Source organism: Passer domesticus, chromosome 1 (genome assembly GCF_036417665.1).
Source record: "Passer domesticus isolate bPasDom1 chromosome 1, bPasDom1.hap1, whole genome shotgun sequence".
NCBI classification, from domain to species: Eukaryota; Metazoa; Chordata; class Aves; order Passeriformes; family Passeridae; genus Passer; species Passer domesticus.
Genome location: NC_087474.1, coordinates 116,218,867 through 116,233,035, shown reverse-complemented (window position 1 = coordinate 116,233,035; position 14,169 = coordinate 116,218,867).

Below are 14,169 nucleotides of genomic sequence, written 5' to 3'. Positions count from 1 at the left end.
CATTTTCCAGCTGCCTATTCAGATGATTTATACTACTTGTATTGATGACTTATGCACTGTGTTCCTTTTGTGTGAGGATTTCACCTGAAATGCTTATTGTCTACTCACTGTTCTAAGAACTTCAGTGCCATAGATTAAGTACTTGCAAGGGAGCACAGAGAGTCTGGCATTTAATTTCCTCTTAGCTGAATGCCATGACTTGTGTTGCATTTTCTCAGCAGCTTGAGCAGCTCTGATACCTCTGACACGGTCACTGTCAGAGGCGGTCAAAAGAGTCGTGAGTGGGGAAGGTGGGGCTCTGATTGCTTCTGAACCAGAGCCATGGCAGAGTGAACTTCACTGCAGTAACCACAAGTGTATGGGCAATGTGAAGGATGTGATTGTAGACAGATAAGTTTATAACTGGAAACAGATGCTTATCTGTACCTGTTGAAATGGAAGAAAAAATCAGCAGTCTGAGACTGTTCTCAGCCCTTATCAGGCTCCAAGCAATATTTTTTAAAACCCATTGCTGCCCTTTTTCTGAAGCGATTATGAATTCTTGCACATATGTGCTCGTATTGTTGGTTACAGACAGTTTTTATTAATATTTTTCACAAATGTTTGTGGCATACAAAATCGAGAAAAAAATTGTTGTGCTATAAAATGCAGGACTGTTTGCAGATGTCAACATGCAAATTTAGAAGCCCAAGTGTAAAGAGTACTTGCATGGAGGTGTGTGATGTTCAGAGAAGTACTGAGATGGCAGCTGCTTAATACTAACTTATTTCAACAGCCAGTGACAATCCAACCACCACTGCAGAGAATTATCTGAAGTTTTTTTGCTCAGTCATACAATGATAAATTTCAGGCCTATCTTGCATTTGTGTGAAAACTAAAGGCTGAACTATGTGAAAGTAATTTGTAACAGGAGGTGACCTGGGGTCTGACTGATGGGTCTCCTTTCCTCCTCACATCTGCTTTGTAAATCCTAATGGTTAATGAATCAGTTAACTGCTAGACATGTCTTGAAACTATACCATGTCCCCACGCAAAGGACATTGGAGTCACCTGCTCTGACATTGCTCAGAGAAATCTGCAGAGAAATAGGTACAAAACTGAAGTTGCAAGGGGGCCTGTACTCAATGTGGGTCCTGTGAGATGGGTCAGCCATAGCCAGGGCTTGCCTGTAGGCGTCTGGGGATGCCTTCCCACTGCCTTGCACAGGCTGACAGCTGGAACCAGCCACCTGGGATGCTCTAAGGGCCTTGATAATAGGAGTGTTCTCATAATAGTATGGTTTGTTTGGGGAGCTATTTTGTTCCTAATGACCGAAACTTGGATATTGCAGTAGCACACAGGGATCAGCAGCACAAAAACTCTCCTCGGGCAGTGGTGCATAAAAACACAAAGATTGTCTGAGCTAATGGCCTAACAATAAAGCTCACATTGCTCAGTTTTCTGCTGGAAGCTGGTGCAGAAGAAAAACATCTTGCTATGTAAAAACAGTCTTTTTGTTAAGGTCAGTAATGACTCCAAACTAGTATCTGCTATGTAGTTTTACAAATTTATGGCAAGAATGTGTGGTTCCATTATGAGAAATGAATATTGATGTCTGTAGTATATAGAGACAAATTGGGCTCTAATGATTTCCTAATAAAGTAATTTGTTCATAGATCACAAGGGGATACGAGCAAGAAATTTTTAATGGTAAGGCCAAAGTAATTATTTTTCAGCATCTAATTACACCTATACAACTGATCTGGGCTACATTTGCTGAACTAAATGATGATACAGAATGTCCCACTGAGGTTCATATTCATCATTAAAAGCCAGTTCCTGGCCTTTGACAAGAGGGCAGAGCAGCTCCTGAGAGGTAATTTAATATAATTAGGAGAATATTATGTTTACTATCTGCACACTGTGCTTGCTTTAGATTAGACCTGACAACTGGAGAAGAAGAAGGACATTTTTTTCCAAAATTAGCCTTGTCATCTCAGATCAAACTTTGTAGTTTTTCTTCTTTTCCCATCTCTAAATTGTAGCTAATGAGAAGGAAGAAGCTTGTCACAGGAGTCACAATAATAGTATATGCTTGATGGTGCTGGAAATGCAGAAAGGCTTGTGCAGGGTTTATAGAGAAATGCAGGGAAGGGCCAGCCCTACTTTGCTGGATGCTGGATACGGGATATTGTTGTATGTAAACAAGTACATTGGTACTTTTAGTGCATAATGCATGTTTCCCTGGAAACTTAGAGAGTTTAAAAATTTTTGTAGTGTTTTCAGTGAACATCATATTGACCAAAACACTTTTTTTCTGTAAGTTTGTTTATACAAACAAATCCAAACTCTGCTTCATGTTATCAACAGCTCTTTAAGAATTCTTATTCATTGCTGTCAGCATGCTCCCAGTGAGGTCATTTGGTTTGTTTGCTGTTTTGCTGATTTTTTTTGCCATGAAGGAGTTCCGACACCTTCCAAAGAGATGGGGAAGTTGTGTATATAAGAGAGTAAGTGCAATTTGAGCAATACTGAGTTTATCCACTTTTTACTCTCTCTAACACCAGACTGACAAATTCACACTATTCTTTTCAGCAGATCTGAAGAAGAGTTGGACAGAATAGAACTTTGGAGTGGAACTTTTCAATGCAATATGAACCTCAAAAAGAAAGTAAATTCAGGATAGTTTAAGGACATATAGGAAAGGGGTTTTCAGTAAAAAAAATATGTAGTTTGTCACAACATCTTGAACACATGAAAGTTTCTGAAAGCCAAGGCATCAAGGATCCCACAAGTAAGAGAGAGACTAATTAGCATGAGATTTGGTGGAAATTCTTCTAAATGAAAGGACTTCTTACTTCAGCAAACCATTCCCTTGTTGTATTTTTTCCCTTCACTCTTTAGGGAAATATTTCCCACAAGGTTCTTTGATCCTTTTCTCTAAATCAACCTCCTCTGCACAGGAAACAGACCTGGATTCCTGCTGTGAAAGGGAGTACACTGGTTGGTACTTTAGAGATGGGGTTCTGGTGGTGAATTCTTCCCTCCATTGCTTCTCTTCTTCTGCTGAACCCCATTGCACTTTCTGGCCAGGAGAAGGAAGGGTTGTTTTTCTTTCAACCAGGTCCTTCAGTGAGCAGATTGTTCAGCTTGTTTTGTAGCCTGTGATTTTTTCCTTCCACAGACTTTAGTGGAAGTTGATCCCCATCACACCTGGATACAGGCACAGAGCAAATCCTCTTATCACCTTGCACAAACAGTGCTCCCTCCCAGTGCCCCACACCCATCTCTGTGTCTTCTCACAGGCACCAATTCATCTCTTCATTCCACGTGGCACAATATATTCCCAGGTATCTCCCTAGATAGTTCCTGTGCTGCTGGTTCTGCATGATGAAATTCAGCTCCAATTCAGCCTTGCTTTCTGCAATAAAAGTGTGTTCAGCACCCATTAGAAATTTAATTTATAATTTACCTAGATTTTTAAACCACTTCTTTGTGTTACTCAGTTCAGCATAATAATTATGCTCTATCTACAGCAAAGGACTACATGAGCTAGATATTAAAAGGAAAGGGGTTTTTTTACTCTCTGTATATCTGGTGCTGCAGTGCTGTGTGGGGCAATGTCACTCTGTGACACATTTTATCCCTGTAATGCTATTAAGAACAGTATCAAAACACCTTATTTGCTTTGCCAGTAGCAGTCACATAAATTAAAGATGCCCAGAAGCAGCTTACATTATTTCTAGCAGCTTTGAAAAATGATCTAATTTTGATTGCAAGTAGTGTAACAACCTTCTCTGTGATATAACTCTTTATTTGACTTTTTTTCTTCATTCTCCAGCCACAAATTTTGCAAACTACAACAACTAAAAACTGGTTTCTATTGCCACTAGAGTTTTGCCATAAAGTCAGAGCCTGGAAAAGTAAAAGAATTTCTGCTTTGTTTCCCTGAAATTCTAGATCTGTTAATTTAAAGAGGATTATGAAATTGACTTCCCCAATGTTAATCTCTCTCTATCCAGAGGAACCTTTTTCTATTTTCAGTGACAAAAATCCTACTTCTTGTTTGAAAACTGTTAGTAGGTGTATTAGTCACTTGCTAAGGTGACCACCTTAGCAAGTAGGGTAAATGAAAGTATTTTTGCCCTCATGTTAAACTCTGTGGTCAGGTCTTCTTTTTAATTATTCTTCCATAAGAAACAGGAAGAAACTTGCCTGTGTCTCCAAGTCCTCTGGTTTACCAGGTGTAAATCTATGACATCTCACTGATATGAAATTTGTATAAATATATGAGGCAGCTCAAAATTAAAATAAACAAACAAACCAAGAATCTACAAAGAGTAATATATTTCAGCCTTCATTGAAATGTTGTGTCAGAGCCTGGAATATATCTCTTTGTGGGAAGATCTGCGTGATTTAGTGGTACATCTGTTATCAGATGTCTTAAAATTCTGATTTATTTGCTACATAAATTAAGAATTTCCTATTTTAACTTTGAAAATGCTTTCACATCCTATTTTTTATCTCAGTACACCATAAACTCCTAATGCAAATTTTGTTCAGTCTTTCATCCAGGACACATCTAAGCAATTGCTGTTGCCTTGCTCTGCTCTCAGAACGGATGGTATTCAGGATGGCTTTTTTCCTTCATCAGATGGATTTAGTACTAGACTGGAAGATGACTGTTCTATGTGATGGCAACTTGCAAAGTGTTGAAATTAGTCTGTATTTCATGCCAGCCATTAGAACTGGGTAGCCTGTGCAGTGGGCAACATAAATACAAGGCTGCCATCAAAACATGAGCCTGTAGTCAGTAAATTAGTTCAATAGACAAAAGCTCTGGGCCAAATGTCCTACTACTTCCCATCTTTTCACAACCTCATTCTTCCCCTCATTTCACAGGGGCAGTGCTGGGCCAGTGGCCACTGCTTTCTCACCACAGCTGCAGACTAGCAGAGCTGACACTCATCGTGTGCAAAAATCCACTGTTCTCTCAAAAATCACTGTTTCTCTTTCTCATGAGCCCTTTCCCCTGGCACTGGCACACCTTCCTTGAGAGGGTGCATACATTGGTGGCTCCCAGATGTATCTTTAAAGCACACAAACCAAAAGGCTCAGGCACAGTGCTCAGAGAACAAACAATGTAAATCGATGTGTCATGATTTATAGCGGCTAGGGAATTTGGCTCAGGAAGGCAAGCAGTCTGATGGCATTGTAGAGGTGAAAATGCAGACAGTGAAGCCCACCACGTTTATTATGTACAATTTTGGGATGCAAACACTGTTCTCCTCGGAGGAAAGCGTCCTGCTCAGGCAGGTGCAAGTGCTGTCTGGAATTCATCAGTATCTGAGTGCTTGCAGCCCCCTGCTACGGTGCTGTAAATCAAAGGGATGCACACTAATGTAGAAGAACATCGCGTGCATCAATTCATTAGTCAATGGAGTGGGAAAGATTGGCGTATCAGTCATGAAGATATATGAAGTCTGCCTCTTAATGATGTTAGCTCGTAGGCAGTTTGTGATGGAACCTTTGTGGCCTGATGACTGTGTTTAATATGTGCAATCCATACCCCAATAAATCTGTGGCTGGCAAGAGAGAGCAGACACTTTGTTAGGTTTATGGAACAAAACACACGGAGTATTGTGGGCAGCATTAACTTTTAACAGTGTTAAGCCAGCATACAGAGAAGCTCATTATTGGATCCAGATTAAAAAATAATAATTACATAATGAAAGCAGTTGGTGTGGGCTGTAATACTTTTCAGGGCAGGATAGAGACCCATCAGATCCTGTTGCTGCTGCAGTCACGCCAGTGTCCGTAGGAACTGGATGTTCTGTGGAGTGTGGGCAGCATTAATCAGTCTAGAATTTGTCACTGCTCAAGGTGCAGCAGCTCCAAGTGCAGGCAGGAACTGACTTGCATCAAAAATGTCATACTGACACATTGCTGAAGAGAACAAACCAACAAGCAAACAGAGAAGAAAGTACTACATAATACAGATTTTAAAATCTGCTCCTTCTTGATATCTATACTAGTAAAGTAATCCTCATCAAAAGGAAAAGATCTCACAGAAAATCTACTTATTTATAAGCAATTATTTTTTGCAAATCTTTAAAGACCCAGAGCCTCAGCTGAAGTGAATGGACTCTTCCAAAGTAAATTAAGCAGAATAAATGTATACAAAGCAAAGACCTGGCCCTACTTAATGCTCCAGTTTCTTTCTGCTATGATTTGCCACTGTAATAACATGTGAAGTTGTCATCTACCTCTGCTTTGTTCTGCTCTCACATGAAAAATGGGGAGTTTCTCCCAGTTCTTAGAAGGCATTACTTTTCAGGCATGGCTTTCTGATAAAGCAGCACAAGCAGGTAGCAGCAACGCTCCCACCCACACAAGCTCCCTTCAGTGAGTGGGGAGCCAAAGTAATTGCACCACAGCTAGGACAGGAGTAGCACGTACAAGAATAAGGCTGGATGCAGGGGTGAATAGCAAGTGTTCCTTTAATCACTGTATCATAAACAGTGAATCTGGTTATGCTTTGCAAATAAACAGCAGCAAGGTAACCAGAATAGCTGTACATAAGAACGAATGGTTTACTAAGATCAGTAGATGAGACCATGCGCTTTAGAGAGGAGATTGTAAATTGCTTGAAGTCCTGACATGAGGTTCATATTTAGAAAAAAGTTTCAGTCCTAATAAATGTGAGCTTTTTTAACAGAGCTTAAAGTAATCAGGCCAACAGAAAGACTAATTCAGTACACTACCAAGCACTGGCTTAATCCTGCTCTGGCATACACCTTGATCCTCAAAGATTGTTCTGATTGAACTGCAGAAAATGTTGAAATATGTCTGTGAATATGAAGTAAGCAGTCACTGAACTTTGTAGCACATGAAAACTCCAGATAAAGGTATGGGGGCTTAGCTGACAGAACTGAAACAAGCTTATCTTCTTTTTAGCAGTGACTTTAAATACTGCCATTTGAGTGTCAGGGAACATAGAGTCATATTTTAAAACCTGGATAAGAAATTCAGTAGGCAAACATGCTTGCAGAAGAGGGCTTTTTAAATTTGTCATGTGTCTTGTATGTCTTTCAAATATTGTATTTTATCATATGCGTGTTTATATATCCATGACAAAGAAAAATGAGACCCAGAATTTTTCAAGCATTTAAAAGTATGTATGAAAATATAAATCCCATCTGGAAAAAAAAATACATGGTATTTATCAATATTTTGCTTGATAGTTGCTAGTTTATAATGTTTGTCCTACAAACATTTCCTATTCTAAACTGCAGGACAGACAATGTACATCCAGGATTTGGCACATTTCACCTTACAAGTATCTATCTTTATTCAGGTGGCGTTATTCCTTTAAACCACATATGGAACAGGGTGAGGAATTAAACTTGCAGCTTATTGTGTCTGCTTGTGCTTCATGTTGGTCATCCAATATGATGGAGGTACTGACAGAAAAAAGGGTGGCCATGACTGATTTTGTGCATATTCTTCAGGGTAAGATGGTTAGAAGACAACTGACCTGGAGGTGGAGGACTGACAGACAACCGACAACTGAGCTGGAGGACTTAATTCAGCTAGTAATGATTTGGAGCTGAAGAGGTAGGTTTTCATCCTGGCAAAGACTGGGGTGTATCACTCTTTTAACTATCATTTTGTGAAGAGAGAGGAAGCTTAAACAAATGAATCCTTTTTTCTTTCTCTGCATCAGAGAACACTTGGTTTCTGTGAAGAAACAAAGGCACTCACTTGCTTAAATGTATTTATAATTTTCTTGATTTTTTAAAATTTTTTACCAATATTGTTTGCAGCAGAAAAAATATTTTAGATACCTCTCTACAAAATCCATGCTGGTTTTACCATAACTACACAGATATTTTGAGTCAGAGTGAAACATGATCTAGCCCACCATCCTGCTTTGACAGTTGACAATATTGGATATTGGAAAAAGTTGGGGGTTTTTTGGTTTGTTGGTTTTTTGGGTTTTTTTTTGTTTTTTTTTTTTGTTTGTTTGTTTGTTTGGTTTTTTTTTTTGTTTGGTTTTTTTTTGTTTTTTTTTGTTTTTTTTTTTTTGTTTTGTTTTGTTTTGTTTTGTTTTGTTTTGTTTTGTTTTTGTTTTTGTTTCTTTTTTTTCTTTTTTCCTAAAACAGGAAAAAATTTTAGAGAACACACTAACATTTATTTTGCCACTGAGGCCTGCAACTCAGTGATTTCACCTAATGTCATCTGCTCGTTTTTAACATGTGTTGGAGGGACTGCCTATTCTTTGGGGTTTGAGGGGACTTTATTGATAGGCATTGCAGTTCTGTTTGGCATCCAGACCAACCATGGCAAGAAGTTCCAGTTTGATTCCTTTTGTTTCTTTTGAATCTGATGTGGATTTGTTTCATATGATGCCCCTGTTATGCTTCCACACTCACCCCTTCCTGGGCACCCCAAAGAGTCATATATTTGGAAGGGATGGTGAATGAACTCACAAAAAATCACCAAAAAATGCGCAGAAGGTTTGAGTACTGAATCAAGGGGGTGTCGTAGGGTGGGGTATTTCCACAAAATAAGGTTTGAGGATGAAGACCAAGAAACCTGTGCAGAATAAAGGGCAGCCAAAACACAAATTCAGAGTCTGCACCAAATATTTAAGTGTAAAGAATGCTGGGGAGGGAGGAGTTTGAAAATGGTGACAGCAATTTGGAAGAGAGCCAAAGGAAATGCAGGATTAATAAATACTTATATAAGACATATTCCCAGGTCAGGTTTTGGGCAAAACTCTTTTTGCTGCAGGTGCACAGCTAGTGATCAGAAAGTTAATGCAGCAAAGCACCTCTTATTAGCTCTGGCTCTCTTATTCTAACTGGCTGTCATTCAGAGGATAGGAAGCTCAACACTGCGTGGAGAATTGTCCTCTCCACCTGTCAGTGATTAATTTCACACATTCTGCCATCAGGGACTCTGTAGAAGATTCTGGATATATTTCTTTCTTGTCTCAGAGCAGAATTTACTGTCTGTACTTTGTATTCAGTTCTAAATGAACTTTCGTAATTTGGGGGGGAAAGGTCTCATAATTATTTTGATTGCCTTGGAATTAAAAATAATTGCATTTGCTGCATTTGATCCAAACGATTTATGGACTTAATTTTTCAAACACATTATTAAGCATATTAACACGAATAATTTTCAAGTATGGTAAGGAGTTGGGTTTTTATGACAAATAACAAACAGATTTTTTTGTCCTCTCTACTCAGTGCTAAAAATGTGGATTCCTTGTTATTTTGACTGGTCAAGCAAACCCAGGCCTAAAGCTGAAATTGATGATATTCCTCTTTTTGCTTGCAGTACAAGATGTCCAGAAAAAAATTCAGATAGGTGAAGCACTGAGGAGAAAAGCTGCTGACCTTGATGTAACACACAACATACAGAAACACCAGTTCTGAGAAACCATAAGGCCTCCAAACCACTTTGTGTTGCAGACAAGCAAATCTTTAAGCTACTTCAGCCCCTTCAAAGTTGCTGTTGTTGGGCAGAAGCTTTAGCTAAATTCATTTTCTGAGAGATTGTGCCTCTAACAGGATTAATAAGAGATTAAGTTGTTGAGGAATAACAGAAAGGGGTAACAAGGCAAAAGTAGCTGACATCCAGATGAAAAGGACAATGTTACTGGTGAGAAAGCAGCTGAAGGGGCAGGGCAGGACATAACTCATGCTAAATGAGAGCTTGAGCAGGAGGAGGGGAGAATAGGAATTTGGATGGGGAAATTGATGAGAAAACTGGCATCTAAACAGTGTTTATGTCCAGCTTGGGGGATGTCCATATTAAGTTTCATCTTGAAACATAAAAAGGAATAGATTGTTGGACCAAGTTCTGTGTTAACTTCATAGTAAAGTGATCTGTAACTTGTTAACGTTTGTTATAGACAAACAGAATAAAACTCATGCTGGTAATAAACAAAAACTTCTAATAAAAGACGAAAGTTAAATTGAAGCTCATGAAACATTAAGAAAAAACACACATTATTATTCTCTGGGAACATTTGAGTTCATTCTACCACTTCTAGAAAACACATGGACCTGTTAACATGGAAGTCAAATATGATCAGAGGGAAGACAAGAAAGTAAAACAATACAACACTGTTCAATTTCTATTTATGTAGCATTATAGACACATCAAAACAGGGGTATTAAGGAAAACTGGTCAAGTCCAGTTGCAAAATTGTAACAATGGAATGAAGAGGAAATTCCTCTATGCAATTCTCAGAATCTTTGTGACAATTTTATGATTTATTTACTAGAAGAATTTGGTAATATTTGAACAGTGTGAAAAAGACCAAAAATGATTACATTTTTCCTCATTTGGGAAACCATTCTAATGAAATGTCCATGCAAGAAACTTAATTTGACCCATGAGACTGGTAAATGAATTGTCTGGCTGGAGAATAGTTTTGATTAGCTGATGGTTTGTCAAGGGGACCTCCACTGGTCACTTCCACTGATCATAGACTTTGGACTTCGTTATGAAACAGCAAAAAAATCACATCTCAAAGGAGAGCGTAGATTTGTGACAAGACATTAACCAATGCTTTCAAAACTATTTAGGTGAAGAGGAAATTAAGTAAGGAAATAATGTCAAGGGCTCTGTGAATTTCTACAATCCAAGGGAAAAACTATGTGGAAATTTATTAGAAACCCCATTCTGAAACATGTTTTTTTGCTTCTGTCCACAGGAACAGAGGTTTTGGAAAGTTTATCTTTCTAATACTGGAAGGTCTTGGGATCCTGGTACTTATACTGAAGTACAAGTGATGTGGATAAAGTGAATGGGGAAAGTTTTATTTGACACAGCACAACCTATGGTAGAGAATTGTATCTGTGTCCAATCAATTGTGCTTTCCACTGCTAAAGAATGGGAGAAGGTTCTGAGGGCTATTAAAGCCCTTGAAAACATGACTCATAGCTTAAAGTTCTCAGCTGATTTATTCTAAGGAAAGACGAACACAGGAAGTGTTCCACTTGAAGGACGGAAGGCTCTTTGCTCTCCAGCAAAAAGAAAAAGCAAGGTCAAATTGATGAAAGCTAGAAGTAAAACTCTCTCCAAGTTGCAGTGAACCAGTTTACCAGTGTTTGTGGATTCTGTATCAACAGAAAGAATAAAAAAATAAACTTGGAGCTTTTTCTAAAGGATCTGCTCTGAAATAGAAGCATACTTCATGTTTCTTTGATGTAACAGAGGTCACCTTAGGTATGTATGGTGGTCCCTTTATTCTTGCAATCGGTGAAAGCTATTTCTCAGTAATGGGGGTGCTGTGACTGAAGAAGCAGAAGAGGGAGACATGACCCCTCTTTTTCAGGGAATTAATTTTACTCAGCCAAAGGGATTGATTGGAAGAATGGAAAAGAGTGGGTTTTGCAGGAAGAAGGAAGGGTTTAAGGAAGAAGAAACATGATTTAAAGAAGGCAGACAAGGATAGGAGGTAAGTACAAGCAGAAAACTAACTTTTGGGACTCACATGTTTGATACCAGTGCAAAGTGTTTAACTGAACATAGAGAAGGAAATCTTAATAAATCAAATTCTTGTTATTGAACCCTAAAAGCCAAGTAGTAGATGTGACATTCTGACAGCCCAGGACAGGATGCCAAGCAGCAGTCTATGGGCTGAAAACTAAGGGAAAGGTTTGACAGTTTCCGTGTTGGAAGGCCAAGGTAGTATTTAAGTGGGTATGAGTAGAGCTGACTGATCTCCTGAAAGCAGCAGGAGAACTCACTGTCCTGTGAGGTCAAGCAGAGCCAGCAGAGCTGACACTTGTGTGGAGCCCTGGGACCACCTCTAGGGCAGGGAAGCCCCAGAGAAGACGAATTTTGGACTCAGTGTTACTCTCTCTGCACCAGATTGGAGGTTCTAAGCTGCCAGAAATGAAGGCAAGAGGAAAGATGGATTTACAGCCTGAGAAGGTTGTTATTTTTAGAGTAAGTAACGCGAAACCTTGTCTGAGGCTGAGTGGAAACTGCTAGATCACAGAGAGGAGTTGAGAACAAGTGAAAGTGAGGAAATATGACAAAGAGCAGGGAATCTCAGCTCTCTGAGGGAACATGGGTTGTGGATATATTTCCCCTAGGTGGAAGTTAAAAATGACTTTGGGTTAGAGTTTGAAACTATTACAATTGACTAAGAAACAACCAAGTTAAGACTTAGAGAGAAATTTGTGTCTCAGGCAGGCAGGTTGCTAGCACATTTTACAAATGACATCTGCTCTGAGCAGGAATGTTCCAGGGAGGGTTACATTTCAGCTCAGTCAATTTTTTATACATAATTTATTTCTATAAAGGGGACACATTGATCTGATTTAATTAGGCTAATTAGAGGTCTGTGTCAAATAGAGAAGTGAAGTATATGGAGGTGGGTAGAAGGCGTAGGAGTGGAAAGATAGGGGGAAAAGTACTTGTAGGGGGAATTAGTTTTCACTTAGAAGAAAGTGACAGGAATCCAGGCAGTATAATATCTGGAAATATGGATGCTACAGAAATCCTGCATCACTGAGTAGTATGATGTTCCATATTGAAGTCTGAGGTAGACTGAGCAGTGGAAAAGGAATGGGTTTTTTTTGCTAAGCTGGAATAACTGCAGGTATACGTGGGAAATAATGGCTTTTCAGACAGGTGGATTTGGATAAAGGAAGTGTAGGAATAAAGACCAAGAGACTGAAAGCCATCTGGAGATGTTAAAGCAGAAATTAGTGGTTTATCTGTTGAGTCTAAAGGATCAGACCAGTGGTAGGAGCAAGACTGATGGAAGGAGGGCTGTCAGGAAGGCAACAAAGCAGAGTTTCTTATTCTCAGTGGCCCCATGCAGGAACGCTGTCCTTTGTTTCAGAAGGAGCAGGAGACAGTGGAACAAGCTGAGTGTCTCAAGTACATGACAGAAGTGATTTAAGCCAAGTTTCTACCACGACTGAAAATAACAATTGAACTAAATCCAAGATACTGACCTCTGCAAAGGTATTTACTGCATCCTGATGAAGACTGATAATGTAGCCATAAATATAGCAAGTAGCTGGAAATTCACAGTTGTGAAATACCAAGAGCCCTTGAGGCTTTTTTCCCCTTCACAGCAAGTAATGTATTTCAGTGAAATGTGAGAACAAAAAGATGATATCCCAGAAAGATTTATCTCCTTGCTCTGCATTGCATATTGAGCCTGGATTCACTTCAGCCAACATTTTTGTGATCTAGTGTTGCTTTACCAAGGAGCTTCAAATAGAAAGGAGCTGTACCAAGGAGACTCAAATAGAAAATTATGCAATCAATATATCTGACTTTAAAAAGCAATAAAATAGTTAACTTGCTTGTAACAAATGTTAATTTGTGGCTGTCCTGGAGCATGAAGGGACGGAAAAATCTTTACCATTTGCATTACATAATTTCCAAACTAAAGCAGTGGAGGCTGATAGCCAACATGAACATTTTACTGTTGTGAGAAAGCAACATTTTGTCACATTTAATAAATAAGGAAGCTCAGTTACCAAGAAGTCCTGAGAGGCACTTTAAATGGAAAGGGGGTTCGAAGCAGAAGACATTTCATGTAAGGAAAATACTGTTTGTGCTGCAGATATTGAAGCTGGAATACAGGATGACTGGGGAAAGGTGTGAGTCCCTGCCTTTTGTTTCTTTGAAGAATAAATAGTGCCCCAGATTCTATTGCACCAAAACCTCTTTTTCACTTGCTTGTCAAGAGCATTTAAGTGCTTGGAATTTCCTTGAGAAAACAGTCATCCGAAACAGATTCTTAACATTACAAAAAAGAAAAAAATCTTAGCAAAAGTATATTTGAATTATATCCTTGTGCTGAAAGGTGTTAATGACCACAGTCAAGTGGGACTTTGATCTGCGGATTATCAACAGATTTGAAGCAGATGGGTGTGTTAATCACACAGGCTGGTGAACCTCACAGATGGGTCTGCTAATAACTCAGGCTTGTAAGGGAGGATGAAAAAAGTTTTGCAGTTTGATAACTGAAAATAAAAGGCTGTGTCTAATAGCATACGTGGTACGTGGCTAAGTCATCTAAGATCTTTATATATGCCAAGGCTACAAGATTCACTGTGCAGAAGGTGATGGGAAGGACAAAAGAAGCTGCAGCATATTCCAGAGAACCAGCATAGCCCCAAGGTGTGGAAGGAAACAGGC